This window comes from Ciconia boyciana, chromosome 2, assembly GCF_034638445.1.
Source record: "Ciconia boyciana chromosome 2, ASM3463844v1, whole genome shotgun sequence".
Classification (NCBI taxonomy): Eukaryota; Metazoa; Chordata; class Aves; order Ciconiiformes; family Ciconiidae; genus Ciconia; species Ciconia boyciana.
In genome coordinates, this window is record NC_132935.1 from 61,297,250 (window position 1) to 61,323,514 (window position 26,265).

The following is a 26,265-nucleotide window of genomic DNA, read 5'->3' on the forward strand; positions in this document are numbered from 1 at the left end:
TTTGCAGGAAAGGCTTTGTTTCCGTAAGCCGCTATTATGCTCTGAAAAGCTAAGGGAAGCTGTCAGATAGTCTACTTTGATGTCATCCAGATCCAAACAGAGAAGCTTTTTGTACAAACAAATCATTATCATTTCCTTGCTGCCCTTTGCCAGTGATCGGTACATATACTACTGGAACTATACAATCAGAATCTCATCTTTTTTTTCTCTGTTTGTTTTGGGTTTTTTTGTTTTATTTTCCTTTATCCCATAATACATGAGAATGTAATATCTATTTACTGTTTTGGTCATAAAATTGTTACATTATTTTACATATTGGGCCTAGTGATGAGTCTTCTAAAAGTCAAATATTACTGTGTTAATAATTTTCTCAGACTTGCCCAAGTTTTTACAATATTTTTGCCAGAGATTGTATATTCAACCAATGTTTAGTTTCTGGGCTTAAAAACCGACACATTTCCTTCTAATTGCTCAGTGCTTTTTGTTTAGTTTCTATCTTCTGTCTATGTATTTATGATGTTCAGCTGTATGCTGACTCCAGATTTGACAAGGGATATGTTTAGGGTCTTCTTATGATATTTTAATGTATGCATACAGTTCAATATATCTTTGCTACTTAACAGTTCCCATTATATTCTAATTCTTTTCTTAAAGCTATCCTTGAAAGTAAAATGAATAGAAACAACAATCAGCACTCATAACCGTTCAAATAAATGTGTGAAACAGAAACAATGGTATTGGGCATTCTTCATCCCACTGCTTTGTCTCTTAGGTGTTATGGCTTGCTTTCTTGAAACCTACATCTACACTAGATTAAAAAAAAAAACAAAACACAAAAAGCAGTTTGAAAGAAAGTTACTTTAGATTTACAGTTAAACACAGTGTCCTGAAATGCAGTTTGATGTTTGCTTGTGCAGCCTCCATTCAGTCTATATTTGCATCCCATCTTAGGTACTTAGTAATTCATGGGTTCCAATAAAAACAGTATCCTACAGAATGATGTAAATAGAAAGTGTATAATGTACTTGCACCCAGAGAGGTGTATTCAGTATGTGTAAAAATATGAAATCCAATATTTCTGAATTTCACATGCTTCCCCTGAAGCCTGAGTTAAAGTGATCTAAGTGGTGCATCACGAGCTGACATAAACCCATAGGAATCTTCCACATCTGGCTTTTCCCCACAGAAGGGAAAGTGTCTGTTGAGGAAGAAGTACTGTGCAAAGAGTCAAATGGCTTGTCCTACATCTGCTATAACCCTCCCCAGAAACAGAGGTTACTACTGCTTCAATCACACTGGAAGGAATGGTGAAGGAATCTCTGCCCTAACAAAATCCCTCTGAGTCACTCAGAGCAGCCCACTGCTGCTTCTGCCTCCTAGAAGGCAGAACGTAAGGAGGTTGTGGCACTTCCAAAACACTTGGTTGTTCCTGAAGCTGGGAGCCAATTCTGTTGTAAATAATATCCTCTGGTACAAATAGCATTAAATTTACTAGCTTCTAAGAAAAGAAAAATATGAGCAGAAAAATCTCCATCATATCCTATAAGGATCAACCTGCAAGCTCTTAGGTTTATAGCACAGGCTTTTATCATGTAAGATATATGACTAACTACATTAGTTGACATCCAGATACTGTCACAGGAGGAAAGGGCTCTGCTTCAGCCACAGGCATTGAGTTGATTCTTCCACATCATTGTTCCATACCTCCTGGCTGTTCCTAGGATGACATGTGCTGCAGCAGCTATATTGGTTGGCAAGATAGTCCTGGCTATAGTGGGTATGCTTAGTTATTATTTTCATACCTGCCAAAATGTTTGGGATAAATGCAAGTGAGAGAACACATTTCAACCATTCACATCACACCAAAAAGCCAAGAAGAACATCTTTAGGTGAAAAAAGATCCCATTTGTCCCAGGGAAACTCCCTATCATATCAGATATTATAGACAAACTGAATTTCTCATAAGAGGTCTTCAGATAATATTTTTATAACCGAAAGGGTTTCTTCCTAACCAAAGGTGTTTTCTCTAGCTTTCTTTAGTGATTATGAAGTAAGCACTATCAGGACAGAATATCTTCTTGTTTACCCTTAAAGAACTGTCTTGTCAAAGGTTTTCATTAAGTCATTATTTTAGAGATGTGATGGAGAGTCATTTGTTTCCTGGTAGAAAAACTGGCATAAAAAATGCCTTTAGATCCCATTTGTGCTAGATTTTTAATGCATCAGGGTAAATAAAACAGTAAAATTAAGTGTCTTACAATATATCAGTTCCAAATGATTGACAGCAAGGGAATGCAAAAGGTTTAGACTTTCCTTTAGCCTACAGATTGCTATCAGTGAATATCTCTAAACTATGAGATGAGCCAAAGTCCCTCATTAGGAAGCTGAAGATATGTACTTTGCCTTTGTGAAAAGCATCAGCTCCTTGTCTGGGAAAGAAGAGCTCATACTCTGAAGCTGCAGTGTATAAAGGAAAAAAACTCATGAAACACATTCACATGGAGAAAAAGAAAATCTGCCTTCTATATATTTATCTAATGTTTATGTCTTTTCTAAAAAATATTTACAATAGGAAATACTGTGAATGCCAAATCCAGCAAGATACAACTAAACAAAATAAATAGAAAAGATGATACCTGCAAAATGGAAAAATATACCTAGCTGCAGGCAGCAGCAGCAGTAGAAAGAACATTTCAGCTGACAGTGGACACTGAAAAATCTGAACTTGCAAGTTAACCAGAATTTCAACATTTTATATCTTTCTGTGGCAGTTCATTTTAAAAAAATGAATGCTATTTTACCAGATGTGCACAATAACTTGTTTTTCCCTTATTGTTGGGAAGATGGATATTGAGATTTGTAGTAGCTCCTTCTCTCAAATCACTTTGAATCACAAATTCCTCAGAGTGTGGAGAGGCTATATTAAATATACAGAGCCCAGACAATGCTGTCAGTTGATGCTGGGAAGCAGCCAAATCTCTGACATTGGTCCTGCATTAATAGAATTCTGCACTGTGTTGAACATATGCTTCTCAACAGGCAGTATAATACTGTTTACAACAAAGAGATGGTGCAATTATTTGCAGAACTTTATTTTTGCCCAGAAGAAAATGTAAGATCAGACCTGATACTTCCATTGACAACCAAAAGAATTCTGATGTTTCTGCACTTTGAAAAATCAAGCTATTTAACTCCCCTAGTATAGGGCAATATAATATAGATATAGAATCTTAATTTTAGCTACACATTAAAGCATCCTGACTTCCTTTATTTGTCCCATTCACTGAAGATTTTCAAATGCTTTCTAGAAACTGGGATCAAAAGTTTCTGAAAGACCTTAGTAACCTATTGAAAGGTCTAAAAGTAACTCAAAACTGATTAAGCCCTTTAAAATATAGTAAGTACACAGAAGCACAAATTTAAGTGAAAGTTATGGTTTAATCTATAAAGTAGGTTTAAGTCACCTTAACAACCAAAATACTGCCAATCCTAACTGCCTGCAGGTATGTAATCCATATTCCTAAAGTAGGCACCTGACTCCCTATATGTTATATAACAATATTAGTATGTTGTGGTTTTTTTTCTCCTCTGCATTCTCTCTTACAAAGAGGTTTGTTGTTGTTATTGTTGCAGTTTTGGGGTTTTTGTTTGTGTGTTTGTAATTAATTTTTAATTAATATTCCCATTACAACCTGTGGTAGCTGTACCTGCCTTAGAAACAACTGCAGAAATTAAAATACATCACAACACATAGCCTGCTGTGCACAATCTCGGTGGAGAAGGATTTGTTTTAAATGAAGTCTTTATTTTCATGATGACAGAAGTGGCTCACTTCATGATGTGTCTGAGGATGTGATGTGTCACTAACGATTTACAAACTTCCTTTGGAATCTGGAATCGTGACTTCCTTTGGCAAGAGGTAGAGAGTCCTGCTTTCTTTCAAAGTATCATGGTGATATGCTTCTTTTCAGAGGATAAAAGCACTCATCCAGAATGTTGTAAACACTGGCTGTAGTTCTTTGCTTTGTCTAAGCAGATATGGATCTGTAGTTGTCCCCTCTCAGGAGAGTATCCTAATCAGTAAAGACTGGGGCTCTCAAGCCCTTCTGTTCAAGTTTCATGGGGCAATTTTAAGAAAGAATATGTGAAAGAATACCTCTCTAATTTAATAGTTAAGAAATTTATACTTGAATAGAGAAACCTCAGTTTTAGTTCCTACTCCAATGACTGTTAATAGAGAGGATTCTCAGGTACAAATATTTCACACTTGTTTGCAGATAGTAACCAGCATCTTGCACCAGCTGCTCTTGATTTTCTGTCTCCTTCCAATAGCCAATACTAGTGCAATTAACTAAAGCTCCTTTTTTATCTTTCACATTCAACTCCCCGTATAGCTATGCTCCTGTACACAAAATAAATGAAAGCTTCTAGACTTTTTCACAATAGGCTACAGAGAAGCAGAAACTGACTGTTGAAGAGTTTCAGGACACCTTACATGACTACACACACTGAATACATGGATATGCATATTGAAGGGAAATGCACATTACAAGGCTGTTTCTTCCTTAACAGCAAACTAGGTCATGGCTTCATCCTATTCTAGTTATTGACAGGCATCAGTAACAGCATATCATCTACTACATCAGTAACAGCATATCATCTTCTACATCTAGAACAAAAGCAGAGCACTGAACTTTAAATTGCTGAGAGTCTAATTTGACATCTGGTCAAGGAAACACTTTCTTATCCTGAAATATGAGAAGATTACATGGGGGAAACACTTACCTCAAAGACCCCATATCAAGACCAAGAGGGTGGCTATCTCTTTGGAGCCGGGATATCCTGCTCAAATCCCTGCTAAGTGGTGATGGAAAGTGCTTTCAATCAATCACCTTGACTGCAAGTTGATATATCCTCAGAAAAAAGGCTCAACAGCAGCATCCCAAATGCCATTATCACAATCTTACTGTGCTGACCTACAGAAATTTACCATGCAACTTGTATAAAAAGAAACACAAATTGTCTGTGCCGTTTTCCCTCCTATACACTTTTTTTCTTCTTTCTTTTTATTGTAGTTTTGAATTAGAAGGCAAATTCTCAGCCAGTTCTCCAGTGCTGGTGCACATTCATTTCTGTACATCTGGACACAGTGATTGTTGTTGGGACAACCCTGATTTCATGTTTAAGGAGTCCAAATGCTTGACATTTTCCAGCCATCTGCAAATTTATTGAAGTCCATCAAAATATGAAATGTCTTAGACTGTGAAAACATATTGTCTCCTCAGTGCTTTGTGTGTGTATAACTAACAGATGAAGCAATGCATAAGACAAAAGGTCTAGATCATGAGAACTCTCAGACATAGGATTAGAGATTGAGTTACTTTCTCACACTTTCAAGAGTGAGAATCTTACTCACACTTTCAAGAGTGAGGCAATTCTGAATATTCAGGATTTTTGTTACTTCAGAAATCTTCATGTAAAAATATGAACTTTGTTTTACAAAAGAGTCAGGGGTAGGAGAGCTTTCAACAAGGGTTAAAGTACTGAAAATCTGGAATCAAGGGAAATGGGGCCTTCAGTCTAGCCTATGTTCTTTGGGGTCTGAGTTCTTTTATCTTGACATAGAACAATGCCTAAATTTATTTTTAACTTTAGGACGTGTTAATATTTTAATCTAGTTTCCAATACATTTTCTTGTCTATCTGTAGAAATTTTATTTAAAGCTTTTCTTCTCCTACCCAGCATAGAATAATGATCACACTAATTAGAATTTTAAAAATAATTGACTAGCTCCATTTTTTCTTATCTTTCTATTTAAGCTTTTCTCTATAGTACCTGTGTAGGAAATACACATTGATTTAATGTGCTTTATTTTAGTCATCTCTGGTTTTAGCAAGATATCAATAAATTAGCACTTGGGAAACTCTAAAGAACCTTCCATCTTTATCAGTTTCAGAATAGTTTCAGCAGGCTCTAGACCTTGGAGAACTGCTGATTACTAGAATCGTATTAACTCTTATAAAGCCCAGATACACCGCTACAGTGGATCCCAGCTACTTGTCCATGTGTAATTCTAAAATTAAAAGCCAGATTAGCTTCCTATTTCATTCCCAGGTCCTGGGCCACAGGCCATTTAACCTTTGGTGAGTGAGTGTGTGCATAGGCTCTCTTTTCGGAGTTCCACTCAGTGTAGGAATAGTTCTGGGAAGAGTTTTCTTTATGGAGAAGTCCTGACAGGATTTTTAAACATGATCCTACAAGGTATGGCAGCCTACACATCAAGTCATCCTTCAAAACCCTAGCAGATGCTGTACCCTTCATGCCATGCACCTTCATGCCATATGTCAAGAAAGCCATCTAAGATCCTAAGCTACATGGGTTTAAAAAGATAGCCTTCATATGGCCACACATTATTTCAGACATTGTGAACTGGACAAAAAACCCCCAAACCATAAAACATCTCTTATAGAAGCAAGAGCACCACATGTAAGTCCAGACCACAAGCTATGCAATGAGATCATAGCTGTCTGCCCCAAGCAGCTATGGCTGTCTAGCTGAGGAGTGAGGACATGAGTTGCTTTGTACCAGTGAATCTTGATGACCAGGAATCTCTCTCTGGGAGGACACTTTTAGCAGTACTAATGTAGCTTGCTATTCCTAGACATGTTCCTATTCCTAGCAGAAGTGGGGAGATCCCTTTACAGGATTATATCCTACAAAAATATATTTTTTAATTAAATTAATATAAGTAGTATGGCACCAATAAAGTTACAACGATCAGGTTTTTTGTTTTGATTTTTGGGGGTTTTATAGGATCCAGATAAAAACTCATCATGAAATAATAAAAGTAATCAGTATTTCAGTCAGCCTTCATTCTATTTCTTTCATCATGTGAAGGAAGGCACACTTCAATGACAACATTTTTTTTTAATTTAATTGTGACTATTTTATCTTTTTTTTTGCCAGACCTGAAGGGCAAGAGAAATGGCATATTAGAAATAAAACAGAATATGTTATATCCATGCTCTGTTGCATATGAGCAGGAGAAAAGCTTATAAGCGTGAGTTATCACATGTAATCAGGAGATACTTGTGATTAAAGTCACCTTGTGTTTGTTTGCTTAAAAATATTTTAAAGGACTAATTGCTGACAAGCACTCCTTTATTTATCCATACAGAAGTTACATAAACAAAAAAAAATCTCCTTGCTAACATACTGAAATTGAGAACACTGAAGAACATGAGTAGCTTTACTCCCAAGTAAATGTGTTGGGTACTGATGACCTAACTTAGCTCAACTTCCTGTGCATTATTTATCCTGTGGCTATGTTTCAGCATTTGGTTCACCTGGGACCTTTCCCAGGGCTAGATTATTAGAAAAATTATTTTCTTTCAACGAAATTGAAATTTTTTCCTGATTTATTCTTAAACGCTCATACATTTTTTTTTTTAACCCCTTTGGTCTCTGAAGAGAAGTTCACCTCTTCAGAAACTTTGGTCAGTTGTGCTGAGTTGATGAGATGCGTCATTCAGCTTTTCCTTTTCTTTAGGAAAAGGAGAAGACCCATTCACTGTATGGATCAGTTGCTGTGGTGTATTCAGACCTTAGCTTGCTTGCTAAGACTACCAACAATTTTATCTGTGTCAGCAAATGTATACTTATTGCTGTAATGTATTTGCTGTATTAACGATGTTTCACTAAGAAGTTAGCTGTAATATCCCATTTGGTGTTTCAATCTACTTTGTTATTGTATCTGCCTAAACTTGAAATGTGGATTAAAATCTAAAGGAGAAAAAATGAGTGTGGAAAATGATCATGTCTAATGCCTAGGCATTTTTTCCCTTTTCTTTTTTGCACATGTATTCCCTCTTCCCACTTCCAAGATAAGACTCATGCTGTGTGTGACTGAAAACAAGGCAAGTAAACACTTTTCTTCTCTCCATTCTATTTATGGGTTTAGGGCAAAAATCTCAATATGATATGTGAATGCTCATGTTTTCTAACAATACCATAATTTTTTTCTCCTGCTCTCTCCAGCCTGAGGAGCCTCTTCCATAGAAAGTTCTGAAAATTCTTTCCAGGCATATTTAATTTATTTCAAGAAAGTCATGTGCACCCCTTTTGTATTTAATAGACACTTCTCCTCTGGGCATTAAAGTATTTACTTATTCCACTCACCCAAACTGAGGTGAACAACTAAAAAAAACCCCAAACCAAAACAATGCAAAAACCAAAACCAGGCAGAATGCATTAGGTCAAATGGAAGAACAATAGTTCTCAAGAGATGTTTCATTGACATTTACTCTTGAAATTAGGGTTGATAATTTTAAGGGGAAAAAAGTTACGTCAATCTATTTATTAGGAAAATGTGTTTCTGTTCTTAAAATGCTAAATATATGCTCAAAATACCTAACTGGAAAAAAAAATGGAACTTATTCTAACTCTTTAAAAATATGCTGCTGATGCCTTAGGCCTTATACTTTCAGTATTTTAAAACCTGTTTGCAAAATACAGCCAACTGGCATTTGTTCAGAGCATGTTAATTACGTCCACTGGCATTTAGATGGGAGATTAGGAGAGTAAAACACTGCACTGCTCTTTGTGCACCATCTTTTATTTTTAACTGGTTGCTTGAGCATTATTGAAGAGGACAGTCTGTCACAGATTAGTACTGTTCAGTAAGTAATCTATTTCAGCTTCACAGTCTTTGCTGAAATATAAATAATACATCAAAAAAAGTCTTTTTTGTCGCTGTTTAGGCCTTTGATCCTTCCTAGTCAAAGACTAATATTAAAGAACATTTCACTTGGCTGTGCTAGTAAGATAAAAAAAAGAGAGAATACACAAGATACTGAAGGGGGGAAAAAAAGAAAAAGAAAAAAAATCTTGAAAAACAATACTCCTACTAGCATATTGAGCACAGTTCAAAAGAACCAGCTGATCCTTCCATCTGCCAGATGAGTCTTACCAGCTATGTTTCAATTATGAGATGGAGGTTCTCTAGGGAACCTGGTATGTACAATAGAAATCTTTGCTTGTTTCCCCTTCCTGGTTTTCTTTGAGCATAAGCTACATCCAAAATAAGTTTGAAAGCTGCTTCGTTGGACAGATGTGCAAGTTTGAGCAGAAACATATTTTCAGTGTTTTAAGACCATTCATAAATATACTTACATATATATTTTAAAATATATGAAATATATATGATATTCACCTTTTCTTCCCCTCCTGTTTCCCCCAAACTCACAAAAGCTTCATCAGACCTTTAGCAGTGCTTTGTAGAATTAAAGGCGCTGTTCCTGAGCCATTATTAAAGAACCATTCCTACCTGGAGCATTCTAATTAAAATTTATTCAATTATTTGTGCCTGCCAGAAAGCCCCAGTTACCACTAGAAACTGAAAATGAAATCCAGATGAAGTGAAAAGAATAACTGGTTAAGATTCATGAATTGTTAAGCATATTTTAGGAAGTTACAATAGATCAGTATAACGGGAAATCACCGTATGTCAGCATTGATCAATATTTCTTGGGAATCATATAACTGTATAATACTCATAGGCTTTTCATCCTTTGGATCTTTTTATTCTTACAGCATACAAGTATAATTAGAAAGAAACAGAAATACTGAAAATCAGAGCCAACTTCAGCATGGTGTGCTGGCGAGAGTTCTTTTGAGCACAGACTATACAGAAATGAGAGTAGAGAAGAAAATTTGTTCTATTTAGAAATTCATGGTAGGATTTTGGAGGCTGTGTGGGTTTGCATAGATTCTCTTAAAATGTAGCTTTATAGTGAGGAAGTGAGGTGTATTTAGAAGAGAGAATAAAGTGGAATGAGAAAATTCAGTGGACAGTGGTAGAGACTAAATAGGCCCAAAGATCTGCAGGTACAGTGTTAGCAAATTTTATGCAAGAAATAGTTCAACCCAATCCTGGTTCATTTTTGTAATCTGTGACTACATGTAGTGAATCTTATAACACAAGTTATACTAAAGGATAAATGATTAAAGATCCTTAAAAAGAACAAAAACAACAAAAGGAGGATTCAATGTTAAAGGAAAGGAGGATTCAATGTTAAAATCACAACCTAAGGTAAAGATTCAAGAAAATTTGGGCTTTTTCTTATAGAATGTTATTTTCCTACTGGAAATTGCATTTTTTGCAAAATCATCATTTTCTATTTGTGCTTTTAAAGGAAAATAAAAAATTTAAATATTTTAATTCAAGCTCTACCTGATGATAAATATGTCAGTTATTGAACAAAGGAGCAAAGATGTGCAATTTTTGTTTCATACTTGCAGGTACTTTTGTAACAGAGTTTAAAACCAAGTATTTCTGTATTGCTATTATTAGACTCCAGCAAATGAGAATGTGAATTATTTTTAAGAGCAGGGAAAATCAATCTGTAAGAAAACCTTGAGAATATTTTGGCAGAACATACTGAAAAGAAAATATTAATAAAGAGTAAGAAAATAAGCTACAAGGAAAAACCCATCAGGAATAAGGATATCCTTTTCTGCTGTTAAACAATCTGAATTTCAGCATAGCAATGTACCTATGGTGATTTATACTGTCCATGAACCATACCTGAAATATTAATAATATTTGTACTATATGCATTTGGCATACTACTAAAAAGTAACAAACAAGAACCTTCTTATGGGATATGATTGAGAGTCTAAAAATAAGTTAGCACAATCCCTATGTGCTTTTCTTCTTCTTCTTCCTGTTCCCAGATTCCAGTTGACTAGGAGGTAGTTTTCAAAGAACCTACAGGATAAAACTTCCTGTTCCAGCAAAACAGATGCCTAAACCCTCCTTATTCTTCATAAATAAAATTACAAATTGCTCTGCAAAAGACAGTAATTTAGGTTGAGAAAACTAAGCTTACATATAATTTTCTTTTCCTCTCAATAAGAATTATTCAGCAATGAGGTAATAACATACCCTTTAATAATGTAAATTTAGACATAGTAGAAAAAAACTAGTTTAGCTCAACATTCCCTACGTACTATTTCTCCACAAATTATTCTCCAAGTACAAATAGTTTGCCTTTGTACTGTCTTTTATTAACTAAGAAAAAAATGAAACCAAAACATTTTTTGAGGAAATCCAAGTGAAATACCACTTGAAAATTATCTCAGACAACACAAGAAGGCACTCAAGCAGATCTGGAAAAAACATAATATTTTTGTATTATGCTCATACTCAGAACAAAGCTTGAAGAACCAAAAAATTCTCTTATGGAATGTGCCCAGTGGTGAAAAGATCAGTGTTTCCTTCCAAGTGAATCAGAAAATCTTACTTAACATTTTTAGTAAAAAATATTTAAGGCAGTTGGCACTCCCTTCATTCTGTAAGTGTAAACTTTAAGGAAAAGTGTTTTGCTAACTAAAGTAAAGCCATATATAATTGTCTTGTACACCTTTTTATGGAAGACACCATCCCACTTTGTCCTGGTTTCAGCTGGGATAGAGTTATTTTTTTTCCTAGTAGCTGGTATAGTACTGTGTTTTGGATTTAGGATGAGAATAATGTTGATAACACACTGATGTTTTAGTTGTTGCTGAGCAGTGCTTACACTAAGTCAAGGACTTTTCAGCTTCTCATACTGCCCTGCCAGTGAGGAGCCTGGAGGTGCACAAGAAGCTGGGAGGGGATGCAACCAGGACAGCTGACCCAAACTGGCCAAAGGGATATTCCATACCATATGACGTCATGCTGAACAAAAACTGGGGGGAGTTGGCAGGGGGGCGCAGCCGCTGCTCGGGAACTGGCTGGGCATCAGTTGGCGGGTGGTGAGCAATTGCATTATGCATCACTTGTTTTGTATATTCTGTTATCGTTATTATTATTTTCCCTCCCTTTTCTGTCCTATTAAATTGTCTTTATCTCAACCCATGAGTTTTACCTTTTTTCTTATTCTCTGCCCATCCCACTGGGGCAGAGCAAGCAAACAGCTGTGTGGTGTCCAGCTGCCTGCTGGGTTAAACCACGACACACTTTCTAGAAGTACTGTCCAAAATCGAATAGAGGCGTCATCACTTAGGTCCAGTTAAGTCTTAGCAGAAGGTGAGTTTATTGAGAGAGAATAAATCTTTCCTCAGTCTTAGTAATACAAAAGTGGCAGCACTACTACCATGTTAAAGCAACTTTTTAAAACGACAAACCACAAAACAACAGCAACAAAAAAGATTTAAGGAAAAGAAATAAATATTACTGTCCTGTTTCAAAAATACTTCACCCTCAGAATCTTAAAAAAAATTGTTTTCCTGCAGTGGCATTTCATAGTATGTTGAATTGTGGCTAATTATGCCATTCATTTAGCCTGGGACCACAAACGTTTTCTGTAAAATATTTAGATTCCCATGAGAAGTCCGAACTCTGGACATGCCTTGTCATTACTTTGTTAAGCTTTAATTAAATAAGTGAAAAAAAGAATTTGTTCTCTTTCCTATTATTTCATATCTCTCCTCAGCCCTATCCATTTATACTTGTTCTAATCATAAAGATATTTAGAAACAGTCTCCTTCAACTAATGATCATTACAGTTACAATTTAATGGACATTTGTTTCTGTGCCATAATATGTTTTTAGGTGAATTAATTGTGCTTAGAATGGATTTTTTTTAACACTACCCAGCTCGAGGCTAACAAGCAAAATGCTAAATGTTCCTTTTTCATTATGAGTCCTGAGCAAGGTACAGCAGGGAGAAGTACACTTCAGGCCTCACAGGGAGCACTTGCCCACTGTAGCGTACTGTCCACAGAGCAGACATTGCCATCATTTTCTCATTCTCATAGCACCTTTCTCTGATAATATGACCTAGGACTGTCACCCAATAGTAGCTATTACATTCACATTTTACCACATTTCCAGAAGCAAAAACTCACAGTTTAGGCAAGCAGGCTCTGCTTATATGTCAGTTCTAGACACACACACATGAGCACACACACAAAAAGCACTTAGGAGATGATGTTTTCACAAACTTGAAGAAAACGTCAAACTTCACAAGTAATTTGCAGATGGCTGGAAAGTTTCAAGCCTTCGGACTCCTAAACTATGAAATTGGGTTGTCCCAACAACGATCCCTGTGTCCAGATGTACAGAAATGCATGTGCACCAGCACTGAAAACTAATGGAGAATGTGACTTCTAATTCAAAACTACAATAAAAAGGAAAAAAATGAAGTGTGTAGGAGGGAAAATTGCACAGACAATTTGTGTTTATTTTTATAAAGGGTAGTGTTATACTTAGAGGTCTGTCCTCTTGAATTCATGTCAGTGATCTCTCCAGCCCCTGGCACACCTAGGGATTAGCTTGAGACGTGTTCAGGAGGTAGAGAAGAGATCTCCATCTCTGGTTTTGGGTTCTCCATCTCTGGGTTCTGGTAGAACATAAGGAAAGCAAGGTGTGGCTAGGGTGTCCAAGAAAGAAAACCACAACATTTGCAAAAGCATCACCAAAGAGTAAGTGATATAAAAGCCAGGCAGTTGTGCAGGGACAACTGGTATACAAGATAAGAAGTGACAGGTGCCCTGTCCCCAGCTTCTGGCAGAAGTCCAACCCCTCTCCCGGCAGCATTCTGCGGCATTTGCCCTGGAAGTTACTCCCCTTTTCTAGTCACCTGGTCTGTGGTGATTGGCTGGTTACTGCTCTAGAATCTGGTTTTTGAGGTGAGGCCATGTTAAAGTGCACTCATGAAAATGAGCTGCATGGATTAAAGATCATTTTGTAGGATAGTAGTTAGCTAGGTTACAATTTACCCTGTGAACTCACAAATAAAGCAGCAAAAATAGTCAGAGAAATATCTGCATGGTTCCATGTGGTTGGCTTGATGCCATAATTCTCTGATTTCCTGGCTTCAGCTTGATGCTGGCAAAACAAGATCCCACTCTTCCCTGCTCTGGGAAATTAATCTGTCTTGTGCCAGAATTTGCTGTTGCCTCAGATTTTTTGTCAGTCTTTCTATAAGCTGGATCGGACAAATGGGAAAAGTTAAAAATGTTTTTAAAAACCTCAAAAGTCACATCAGTGTTTCAAAGTATCCTCACCAACCTGCAACTGCAAGAGTGGAATGTTGGAGCATAGAGGAGAAACAGGCAGTGAAAATATAAAAATGTATTATACCAACTTCTCTTTCAAAATTAATATTTTGGGTGATATAGTCTAAAATGAGGTGCAATTTTGTCTTCTCTCTCTCTTTGCATCAGTTTGCAAACTCCATAAAATTGCCCAAATATCACAAGCTACCTACATAATACTGTATATGTAAACTGTGCTTGATTTTTATGTTTTATCAATGCTTCATTTGCAAATATATTTAAACACAAAGTCTTGAGGTTTGATTTGCTCATCACAAACTATTGTTTCTTTATTATCTCTAAAACTTCTAAAACTTGGGGTTTTTTTAATGCTATGGTAACAAGTAGAAGCCCTGCTTCGCTATGACAAATATATGTATGGAAAAAAATGTTTATGACTGAAATAAACAGATGACTCACACAAAATTTTAATGGAGGTCTGCTGAATTTTGATCGAAAAATATTTCTCAGCTTTTTAGTCAAATTCTAAATGTTAGTGGGAAGTGACATAATTCATTGTTTACATTTCTTATAAAATAATAATATCAAGAAAGGTTGGATGAAACCAGAAAAGTTCAGTTCTTGTCAATGAAAAACAGAAGCATTTCAGAAAAATCACCATTACATGCAGAATGAAACAACTCTCCAAACTAATACTTAGGTTGGGGATGCATTTCCTAAAATGCCTGGAAAAACAATTTTTGAGATTTTGGTTTTAGAAAATCAATCTGACAGCATATTAAAAAGCAATCAAGAAAATGAATTTTATAGGCTTGAACAAAGATGTGAGTAAAAGTTAAAAATTGTATTTTCCTTCACATCTACTGTATGAAAAAACAGTATACCCTGAGCAGAAATAGGTAATAGTAGATTTTTAAAATGGAAGCTAAAGCACTATATTTTCAGTAACAGCCAACACAGCCAGGCTTTCCACAGGAATCCTGACTACAACCGAAAGCTCATTCTGAAAATCCTGAGTCCTAGTTCACAAAAATATCATAAGGCTAATTAGTTAGAATATTAATAGCTTAATACAATGCAATACTTGATGTCTGACCTGTCTTATATATAATTAAAACTGATAGCCATTTTAATTTACTGAAATAAATGGCAGCAATAGTGACTTTCCTAGGAACAAGTGTGGCTCAAATGCTTTTGAAAATGATAATCTGCAAAAATCAATTTTCTTCTTTGAATAATGGAAGGGTATGCTTTCCAGAAACTAAATTTAAAATTATCTGTACTGCTGATCTAAATTTCTTAAAAATCAACTGTGATATTTATATTCAGTCTAATTCAAGAAATGTTGTATGCCTCTCCCTTTGGAAACAAAGAGTGTCTTTCATAATAGGATTTTGTTTTCAAGAGACTTGGTTCTCCAGCTCTAACATTACAAAATGAGTCTGATTCAGTGAATACTTGAGTAGGATTCAATGAAATCTGAATAGTGTTGGAGCCAAGAAAGTACAAGAAAAAAGTCCCCAGAAAGTATGCTACTAAGTGTTGTGTGTTGTTTGCTCTTGAAATGAAAATATATTCTTCAGCTAAAACACACTGCTAAAATGATAGTGGTATGTGTTACTACATATGTACACATACATTTGAAATGTCATAAAAATACTTAAAAAGTAAAAAAAAAAATTTAAAAATAACAATCATTGTGATTATTTTCATAGTAGTTGTGTTTAAAAACTGATTAAGAATAAGAGGGGCCACTTACCAGTAAGACACACATAGTAAGATGCTACAACAAATGCTAACTAAAGTGGTGGGAGAATGTATTGAAAAAATTAAATTGTTTACTTTCCAGCTACATTTACTTTTTCACAGTCTAAGGATATGATGACTGGTAAAGGTCAAAGACATCATCAAGAAGTTCTGATTAACCAATTTTTTCTGGAAATTCCCATTTCAGGATAAAAATGGGAAGGTAAACATTTACTCAAGCCAGAAAAATGGGTAAGATTTATACTTACTCAACTGGAAATTATTCTCAAGAGGAAAATTGTTGTCATGGCTAGAGAACATCGAATCTCAAATTACTGTTTTCTGGTTCCAAAGTGCTTGGGACATAGAGTCATCTGGAAACTGAATTTCCATTCCCTGATTGTAACAGAACGTTAAACATCAATAACATATGGCTATAAAACTAGTTCTCATTCAGCTACTTTCAGAAACTTCATATGTGAGTTTTAAGTAGGAAATTACTCCAAAGCAAAACTAACCATAACTAAGATTTTTTTATAAAACCAAAGTCTTATAGTGTTTCATTTTGGAAACACTGGTGTAGGATCACCACTTCAGCAATAAAAAGATTTCAATTTCATTCAGAAGTTACTAGGGCTTCCATTGTTGAGACAGACTGTCCATGCAACTGCCTTTGAGGTAGGATTTCAGGATTAACTGGGCTTCTACTCAAACCAATTTATTTTCTTCAGCTCTGCTGCCAGTTTTCCTACATTTTAGAAAGCCACTGTTGACATTATTAAGACATTTTATTTTTTCATAAACCGAAGCAGGGAAATTTGTGTATGGAATTTAATTTGACATAAGCAAATTAAATTGTGGAAATGCTGATACAAACTAAAATATGTAAAAGCTGCCGTGTTACCTGAAATGATTACAGCAAACACATTTGTTATTCAAAAGGAAAAAGAAATATGTGATTTTTCTGAATTTAGAATGTCTATGTTATTTGACAGAATTATTGTAGCTCAGTAAATGAATATGAAATTAAAATATAATATATAGCAAGAATAGTATGATTCTAAAATAGTGAGGTAAAATTGACTAAATGATTTGTGCAGTCAGGAAGAAGTATGCCCTGCACAATTAATGCAGTTAAAAGATTCTTATGAAAATAAATATATTAAATAGATAAAATATGTGAAGCTTAGACTGATCACCCAGAGCTTCCATTTCTGTGTCAAATTAGAATCTAAAATATTTCATAAACATAATACGTTTAATAAAACATAACATAAATAAAACACACATGTGGAAAACTCTGTGTTCATAGATATATAAATATATATCGGTCTCTCCTAAATATTCTCTCTCTGTATACATATAATAAAGATAACAGTGTCATCAGAATTCACATAAAGTTTTCAGAACCTTATAGGAACTTACTAACCAAAGCATTTTTTTACACCTAAGAAAATATATCATAAAAGAAAAACAGACCTTCATCACTACCTATGTCCAGAGCTCCCGCACCTCACCGATGCAAGCTGCGCCTGCAGTTAGGGTGCCTTGGGACATAGTTATGGTGTCCGTATTTTTACAAACATAAATATAATTATTATAGTAATCCTAACTAAGAAAGACTTTTTTTAGTCTTTTTAAAGAGAAGTGCCCTCAAATTTTGCAAAATGTAGGTGCTGACTAGGCCTGGTGCCTCCAGTGAGCATCCTGTACCATAAGAGCTGTCAGCAGAGATCTCTTCCTGGGTGAGCTGTCAGTTTGTCTCAAGGTGGTGTAGGTCTTCTCTACACTTACCAGAAGGGGCTACTGAAGATATTTACAGCCTTCAAGCCATCAGAGTAACAGTGAAAGGAAAACAACCTTCTGGAAACTTAGTAAACAGACTGGCTAATCCAGATGATCCAAGGCTGATGTTAAGGCTAATTTACACAGTGATTTTATGCATATGTCCATGGATTTGGGAGGAGTCGAACTTTTAAAAACAGTTTAAATTAAAAACTGTTTTTTTGGTTTTGTTTTTTCCACATTAAGGCCAAGATGGTAAATCAATCAACAAAATTACAGATTTCTTTCCTAATTCTTCTTATTTTTCCCAATCCTTTCTAACAGCCACTAGTGGTTTTTTTCCCCAATGTTTGGGGGAAGCTTTCTGACGAGTGGAAGACTGATCTCTAAACTAACTTTTCCCTGTGGCCACTCAACATTTAAGATACCTGTTTTCTCAGAGCCAGCTGACCTACACCAGCTGTAGTGAGCTTCACATGATGGAACTGCCCTAAGCACAGGACCCCACAACTGCCAGGAAGCTCAAGGAAAGTTAGACATTTTTGGAAAATATCTTTATTTTTGTATTTACCATTGGAAGTATGTTATTCTGAAAAGTTTCTGAGAGAGAAACTGGGCTCTTGATATGTGCATCCATACACTAAACAAATAAAAATATCACAAGTGAATATACATTTCATTCCAAATTACTTAATGTTATTTTATTCCTTTCTGTAATTTAACCAATCCAAGATAATACCTGTAGCTAATTCCTGGGTTTAATGAGTTTTTCTTTAATTAATGCTGTCTTTGCCTCGACTAATTCTATTTTCTTCCCTTGGGAAGTATAAAGTATCAGAAGTATTATATAAAGTACCAGAACTTTTGCAACACAGTAGGTTTGACAACTTTATTCTATATTCTCCTGTTGTGGGTTTTTTTACTCTCTTAAAAGACAGAGGTAAGTTTCCAGTCACAGAAAGATGGCACGCTGTTAATGGTGTGTTTAGAACAGAATAACAGCTTTGTCCTGAATGCAGTATAGAATCATAGAATCATAGCATCATGGAATCATTAAGGTTGGAAAAGACCTCTAGGATCATCTAGTCCAACTGTCAACCCAACATCTCCATGCCTACTAAACCATGTCCTGAAGTGCCACATCTAGACGTTTTTTGAACTCCTCCAGGGATGGTGACTCCATCACCTCTCTGGGCAGCCTGTTCCAATGCTTGACCACCCTTTCAGTAAAGAAATTTTTCCTAATATCCAATCTAAACCTCTCCTGGTGCAACCTGAGGCCATTTTCTATCGTCCTATCACTTGTTACTTGGGAGAAGAGACCGGCACCCACCTCGCTACAACCTCCTTTCAGGTAGCTGGAGAGAGCAATAAGGTCTCCCCTCAGCCTCCACTTCTCCAGACTAAACAACCCCAGTTCCCTCAGCTGCTCCTCATAAGACTTCTGCTCTAGACCCTTCACCAGCTTCATTGCCCTTCTCTGGACAGGTTCCAGCACCTCAGTGTCCTTCTTGTAGTGAGGGGCCCAAAACTGAACACAGTATTCGAGGTGCGGCCTCACTAGTGCAGAGTACAGGGGGGCAATCACTTCCCTAGTCCTGCTGGCCACACTATTTCTGATACAAGCGAGGATGCTGTTGGCTTTCTTGGCCACCTGGGCACACTGCCAGCTCATGTTCAGCTGGCTGTCAACCAGCACCCCCAGGTCCTTCTCTGCTGGGCAGCTTTCCAGCCACTCTTCCCCAAGCCTGAAGCATTGCATGGAGTTGTTGTGACCCAAGTGCAGGACCTCGCACTTAGCCTTGTTAAACCTCCTACAATTGACCTCGGCCCATTGATGCAGCCTGTCCAGATCCCTCTGAAGAGCCTTCCTACCCTCAAGCAGATCAACACTCCTGCCCAGTTTGGTGTCATCTGCAAACTGACTGAGGGTGCATTCAATCCCTTTGTCCAGATCATTGATAAAGTTATTAAACAAGACTGGCCCCAAAACTGAGCCCTGGGGAACACCACTTGTGACCGGCTGCCAACTGGATCTAACTCCATTCACCACAACTCTCAGGCCCGGCCATCCAGCCAGTTTTTTACCCAGCGAATAGTACACCTGCCTAAGCCATGAGCCGCCAGCTTCTCCAGGAGAATGCTGTGGGAGACAGTACTTGGCAAATGGGCCAGACAACCCCATCCGTCCCACTGCAGTGTCTCTGATAGCAGCCAGTAGGAGCAGATGCTTAGGAAATGAACATTATAAACAGGGAACATGGAGGGTAATTATTTTCCTAGTATAGCCTACCTTACTCCAGCATTAGCCAGTAATTTCCTGAGCTTGCAGTTGAATTCAGACTGTTGTAATTGGCAGTTATCAAAGTATGTAAAGTCCATATATTTGTATAATACATTTTTGACCTCTGTAAGACTGTGCAGAGTCAACTATCTAAGTATATGGAAGTATATGGGAAGACACAGATTTTCTCTGTGCTTTTCGCCTTTGTTTCTAGATGCTGTATGCTTGCTTGGAAGCACCAATGATGGACTCCTAGGAGAGTTAGCATGGGTTTAGATCATATGATTTCAGAATTTATGCCTATAAATAATTGAAAAACAAGGTTATATTTAGTAAAAAGTTCAAGATTAGTGTGCAAATTGCCATCACTGCAGCTCAATGTAGTGTTAACACAAAACAACGAGTTATATATGTAATAAACAATTAACATTTTGCAAGAAATAACAAAGTATTTTCAAATCTCATGTTCTAAGATTAAATTTAAAGTCTCAAATCAATGGACTAACTCTGCTGCTTCAGGTTAGCAAGGATACATGATTACCTTGTAATTTTCACTATGATGTTTGCTTTTCCTGCCAGACAGACTTCTGTCTGTAGTCACTGAGGAACAGCTCCCAGGTCTCTCTTCCCCTCTTCGCTATTATCGCTCTGGCTTTTTCTCATTTCAAAGAAAGCTTAAATGGGAGTTACAAGAGAGAAAAAGGCAATAGTTAGTTAGGAGTTAGGCACACTCAAATCAGTTAAGGCACTGAAGCAGATTCTGTGCCGCAATTCTTTCCCTGAATTGAATCATGGAGTTTGGAGTGAGATCAGTGCTAACTTTTTTAGTTTCCTTTATTCCTTAGGATTTCCTAGAGCTCATTCTATGGTTTTAGGTCTGGAAGATATTTCTGTCAGTTCAAAGATAATATCTTCATTGAAATATATCTTACTTTTATTAGACATGCAACAACCATGCTGTTTGAAGACAGATTTTAGACTATCACATGAAGTATTTGAATGTGTTGTGCTAGTAGCATTTAAGGTGTTCAGTTCACTGGATTTTATGTTCTTTTTATATGAAAAAGTTATTTTATCTCCAGCTCAAAGTGTGTTTTTCTTTTTATTATTGTTTTTGTTGCCTCTGAAATATTCTGTGACACGTGGATAGGAATATTCTAGTCAGGACTGGCTGGGATTGTGTTGATGCTTGCCATATATTAGTCTATTCATGAAGCATTTTAAAATCCTTACAAGACTCACAATTCGTTAATAGTTTCCAACAAACATTACAGAGTGTTAAAACTTTGGTTTTGTTTTCACTATTTTAATCAACTTAAAACAGTAATTTAAAATAAAATATGTTTCCAATAATACCCTTTGTAGACTGGATTGAGCAAGAAAACAACAACAACAAAACAACTAAAAAGCTTTGAGTCAAAGCTGTATTTCATCACCATTGCTGAAAACATTATGAAATCTTATATTTTTTTTCATTCAATACCCTCCTGGGAGAAGAATTCACACACAGTTGTGGCTTTTCAGTTCAGTTTTGATAGATGAAGCTTGCAAAATATGGACACATTTAGAAAACCATTTACTTGTTTTTTCTTTCCATTTTTTTCCTATCTTGGAGCAGCAGAAATAACAGGATTCAGAACAAAAAGCCTTAACTTGGTACTGTCAGTTTAAGTTAAAATATTTCTGATATTTTATAGCCATGGCAGTAGGCAGGTGTTTATCACGTTAGGCAAAATCTGTACATCAATATCCCAGGGAAAGTGTTTTGTATTTCAGCTGACCTATGTTTAACATGTCTTTTCCTAGCATTGTTAAAGTGCACCTCTTTTTATTTTTTTAAATATATGCAGTTTATACTAAAAAAAATCTGAAATTTTGTTACATTGGTATATAATGGTCCTCTCACACCATCAATCAAGTCCAAAGTAGTCACTCTTTCAGTCTGAACTGTTCTGTAACCCCAAAAACAAATTCTGCTAAAAAACCCAACCCAACCCAAACCAACAAAAACAACAAAAAAAACCCCAAAACCAAAAGCAAACAGAAAGCTTTTGGTAATCTTGTCAACATCAAGTTGAAAAGGGATTACAGTGAAATAAATTCCAGAGTTAATAACCTCATTGAAAGCATCCTGCCAAATCACCACCAGTATCCAGCCCCCACTTCCTCTGCTCTTGAGAGTATGAGTGCCTGGTGTGATGGTAATTACTACGGTATCACACTGCAACAATGGTAAACAACCTGACAGCCTCAGAGATTAACTGTGTCTGCTATATTATTGACCATACTGTCCTAGAAGTTGCACTTACAAGAAACAGATGTTAATTCACAATAGCAAAAAAAATGAACTAGTGCAAATCCACCCCAGGATTTTATGGAGATTATGCAACATCCATAGCAGAAGGTACACAGAAAAGTACTTTATGTTACACATAAAAAAATTATTTACTGGATATCTAACATGAACTGTGAAACCAGAACTATCTGCTGATGAAGACAGATTTGGACTGTCCTCAACAGAGGGAGACTGAATGGAGCTAAGTTAGGGGGAATCTGTCCTTAGGTGAGTCACTGACTTTACCAACGTACTGGTTAGTGGAAAGCAGACATGAAGGAAAAGGTCAGATGAACAAGAGGAAAAGTAAAAAAAGTCTTATAATGTGTAGATCACTTAAGCATCTAGCATTTTGCCCCCAGGGACACACAAAGCAGGTACCTGCCTGCCTGTCTGTAAACAGATGAAATGAACAGAAAGATTTTAGCTGCAGACATGTCCACCATAGTCAAGAAGAAAATATTATGCCTGCAACAAAGGCATCCAAATCCTGTTTGGTTTGTTACTGTTTCATAGTATGAAAAAGTATGCAAGCAGAGTATGCATTCTTGGAGAACTGTGCTACTAGGTTTGTTGCAACCTAAGACAGCATGAGAATTTCAGGTGGAGACTTGTGCAGTAAACTAGCCTGGAAAGAAAAGGTTATGAGAAGACACTAAGGGACTAGAAACCATGGCTAAAAGGCAAGTGCAGCAGAAAGATTTGAGCAAGGGTTGCAGAGAAAGAAAAAAAAATCTGAAGATATCTAGTCTTCTATTTTGTTATTATATAATGAACAGAGTATATTAAATGTGCATGCCTTTACATAGCAAATATTTATACATGAAGTTGTGTCCTGTCATGTCAACTTTGTATCTCGTGTCTGTGCCATCCATGCCAAGTCTCTGTGGTCAGAGACAATAAGTACCAAGGCAGGCAAAATTCTCTTGGGGAATAATTGGTTCACCAACTGATAACTGCTGTGAAATAGGTACAAGCAGTTTTAAGTAACAAACTCACTACCTTTCACACCAGTTTCTCACTGTAATTATTTGCTATTTCTCTCAAATATACTAGTGTATACAGTGTAGGTAAAGAAAATTGCTTCCCATTATTTGCCATTTATCCTACAGCATTCCTAGTTGTGGAACCTTTCAGATACAGCATGTTTTGATGAAGTTTAAGACTTGAGAAAGACATTTCAAAATATCCAACCAAATCAATGTATACCAAATATTATAAAGGGACCCCAAAACATTTTGGGGCTTTGCATTCACAAGCTGGCTTATACTTCAGTGAGAGTTAAAATGTCTATGTTGTGAATGATTCAAAATGGTGTATAAATTATAAACAAAGCTAATGCTTGAGAAAAACAGACTGAAACCCCTTGCATAGAATAAACAACCAGAAATAACAACATAAACTATAAATAGATTGATCTAAGATAAAGACATAAAAAAAGAGAGAGAGAAGCTAGTCATTGTGCCACATATAATGTGCCCTTTATTGCTTATTACTAAGGTATTTAATGATTGATTCTGGAGTGCTCAAGGAATAGACAAGCATTCCTATTTCCACATCCTTTTTCTCTTTGGTCTTGATGAAAAGTCACTTTGTAGACTGTAAACACACTGTCACTAGCATATGTGTATGTATGTAGAAATTTGTATAGGCAGATGGCTCTAGCCCTGCATTCTTTGGGCAGCAGCAGTTAAATAAGTGGTCATAGAATACATTTGGAATTCCCACTGCATTTTAAATGTCCCTGCTTTAAAGATTAATCAAAGCCTTTGTTTTCTCATAACCTCTGTCTCTGTCCTAATAGGTGGAAATATGACTGAAGATTGCTTCTGGCTCAGCCAGGCTAAGGAAAATCTGGGGCTCTCAAATTAGCAGTAGGATCAGTAGTGAAACCACTGTGTAATAGTATACTATACTGGCCTTTAACATCAGCACTTTTCTTTTTACAGAATAGACTCCATGGCACATTTCCTCAATATGTATACTGGGACTTTTTCCATCCTATTTCAACTAGAACAACCAACAGGGGCACTTTTACATTTAAATGTACAGTACATTATGGTTATTTATTGTCACATTTGACTTATTCCCCTAAGGAGGAAAAGTCCAAGGACCATTTAGCTTTCTGTACTGTACAAAATGAATGGCATATATTTTCCAGGGATCCAGATATCCATTACCTGCCACTGAAAGAAGTGGCTCAGCTGTGAGGTTTTTTCTAGAAGATGAGGATGAGATGTTATGAGATGTTACTATAAGAAATTATTTTAATAAAGCTTCCTTACAAAAATTCTACTGAGAAATTCATAAGCATATTGTGAATAAATAGACTATATCAGTCTGCATGGACAGAAGTAAGAAGGTCGAAATACTTCTGCTTCTTGATTCACTTTGGCAGTCAGAGACCATTAATGATATCGACCACCAAAGTAAGTAGTGCCATAAATAACATCTGACTTTTCTCTCATTCTCCATTTCAATAAGAATATTGGCTTTGGAGAATACCATTCCCATCCGTGTCACTATTATTAGGGGGAGGAGTGGTTAACTGTAGTGCTGATGAATAGAATCATCAATGATATGTAGCATATAGTAAAAAAATAATATCCTCCTTTTCCAAGACAAAAACAGTGGGAATTTACACCTACACCGAAATATATGTGAAATTGAAGGTCTGAGGTAATTCATCACTGTAAAAACAATGAAAAAATACTTTGCGTATCAGCAATGTCAGGTGCCATGGAAATAACTGATAACAAAGACACAAGTGTCAGACATTAGTAGTCACATGAAAATCACTTCAGATTTAAATCATAGCATAAAAGCCAAATGTAACTTGAGAGCTACATCCTTATCCTTTTGATAACTGCAATAACAAAACACAAAGGAAAAATATCCTCCAATAAGCATACATTCCCAAGATTCACTTACACGTTGGGATAAAGGGGTGATCCACTTGGATTGGGAGCATACTACTATGGCCTAATGATTGCAAGTAGCAGCATACAGCATACAGCTTTCCTGTAGGAAAGGACAATCAGTTAAACAAGCACAGTATTTGCAGTCTTTTCAGTCTCAGGATATAACTTCTTATTAAAACAGAATGTCAGATACAAAAAATTCTTATTAGAAAGGTAGTATGGCACTAGTGAAGGAAGACTGTCTAGGAACAAAAGGGGGAAAACATTCCTTGATTTGTACCACTATCCTGCTGAGATGACCATGTCCTTGCCCCCAGCATGAGTCCTACAAAGTCCTACAAAAAAACTAGCCTGGGCCCAGGAGGTAACAGGTAAAATACAAAAAACCAAAACAGTTGGTCCATCAAATTTGTATTCATGCAGGCCTGGGAGGATATTGACTTCAGAGAGGGTGTTGACCAGACTGTTGTCCAAGACCGGGGGAAGGGGAAAAACATGCTATTTATCACATGCTTGATGACTTAACTAATATAGTTCTATGGAAATTCATCATTAAAAGTTTATTTTAAGTTGTCAGCCATGAATATAAAATTTCTTTGAGGTGAGTGCCCCTGTCTATTGGATAATGTCTTAAACATGGCCATGCTGACTGCCCACATTGGTAAAGCAGTAAACAAACAAACAAAAAAGGAAATCAATTAGAAATCTAAAGGAGTTCCTGAATGTGAAAAATAATAAGTTATATAGCTTATATTTTCTGAGTACAAATAAATAAAATACTAAAATTATAAATACAATTAAAAAATCAAGTCTCAGACTTCTCAGAGTGTAAGTCTCTATGTTGCAAACAGATTTTTTGCTTTATAACTCTTCTTCATTCTTCATTTTTCTTTTGCTGGGCATTTACTCAAGGGAAATCTACCCAAGAATGTAAAGTACTGGTATAACTGTAGTCATTTTAGTAGCTATGTAAATGGAAAATATAGATTAATTAAAGCTAGTGGAAATATAGTGAAAATTAGAAACCATTTATGGAAGCTAAAAGGAAGAACCTAGAAGAAGAATACAGAACAAACATACTTGATATTGTAATACAGAAGCTAATAATCCCTTCTGCCATAACCTTGCCATGGGCAGAATGCTTGGAATTC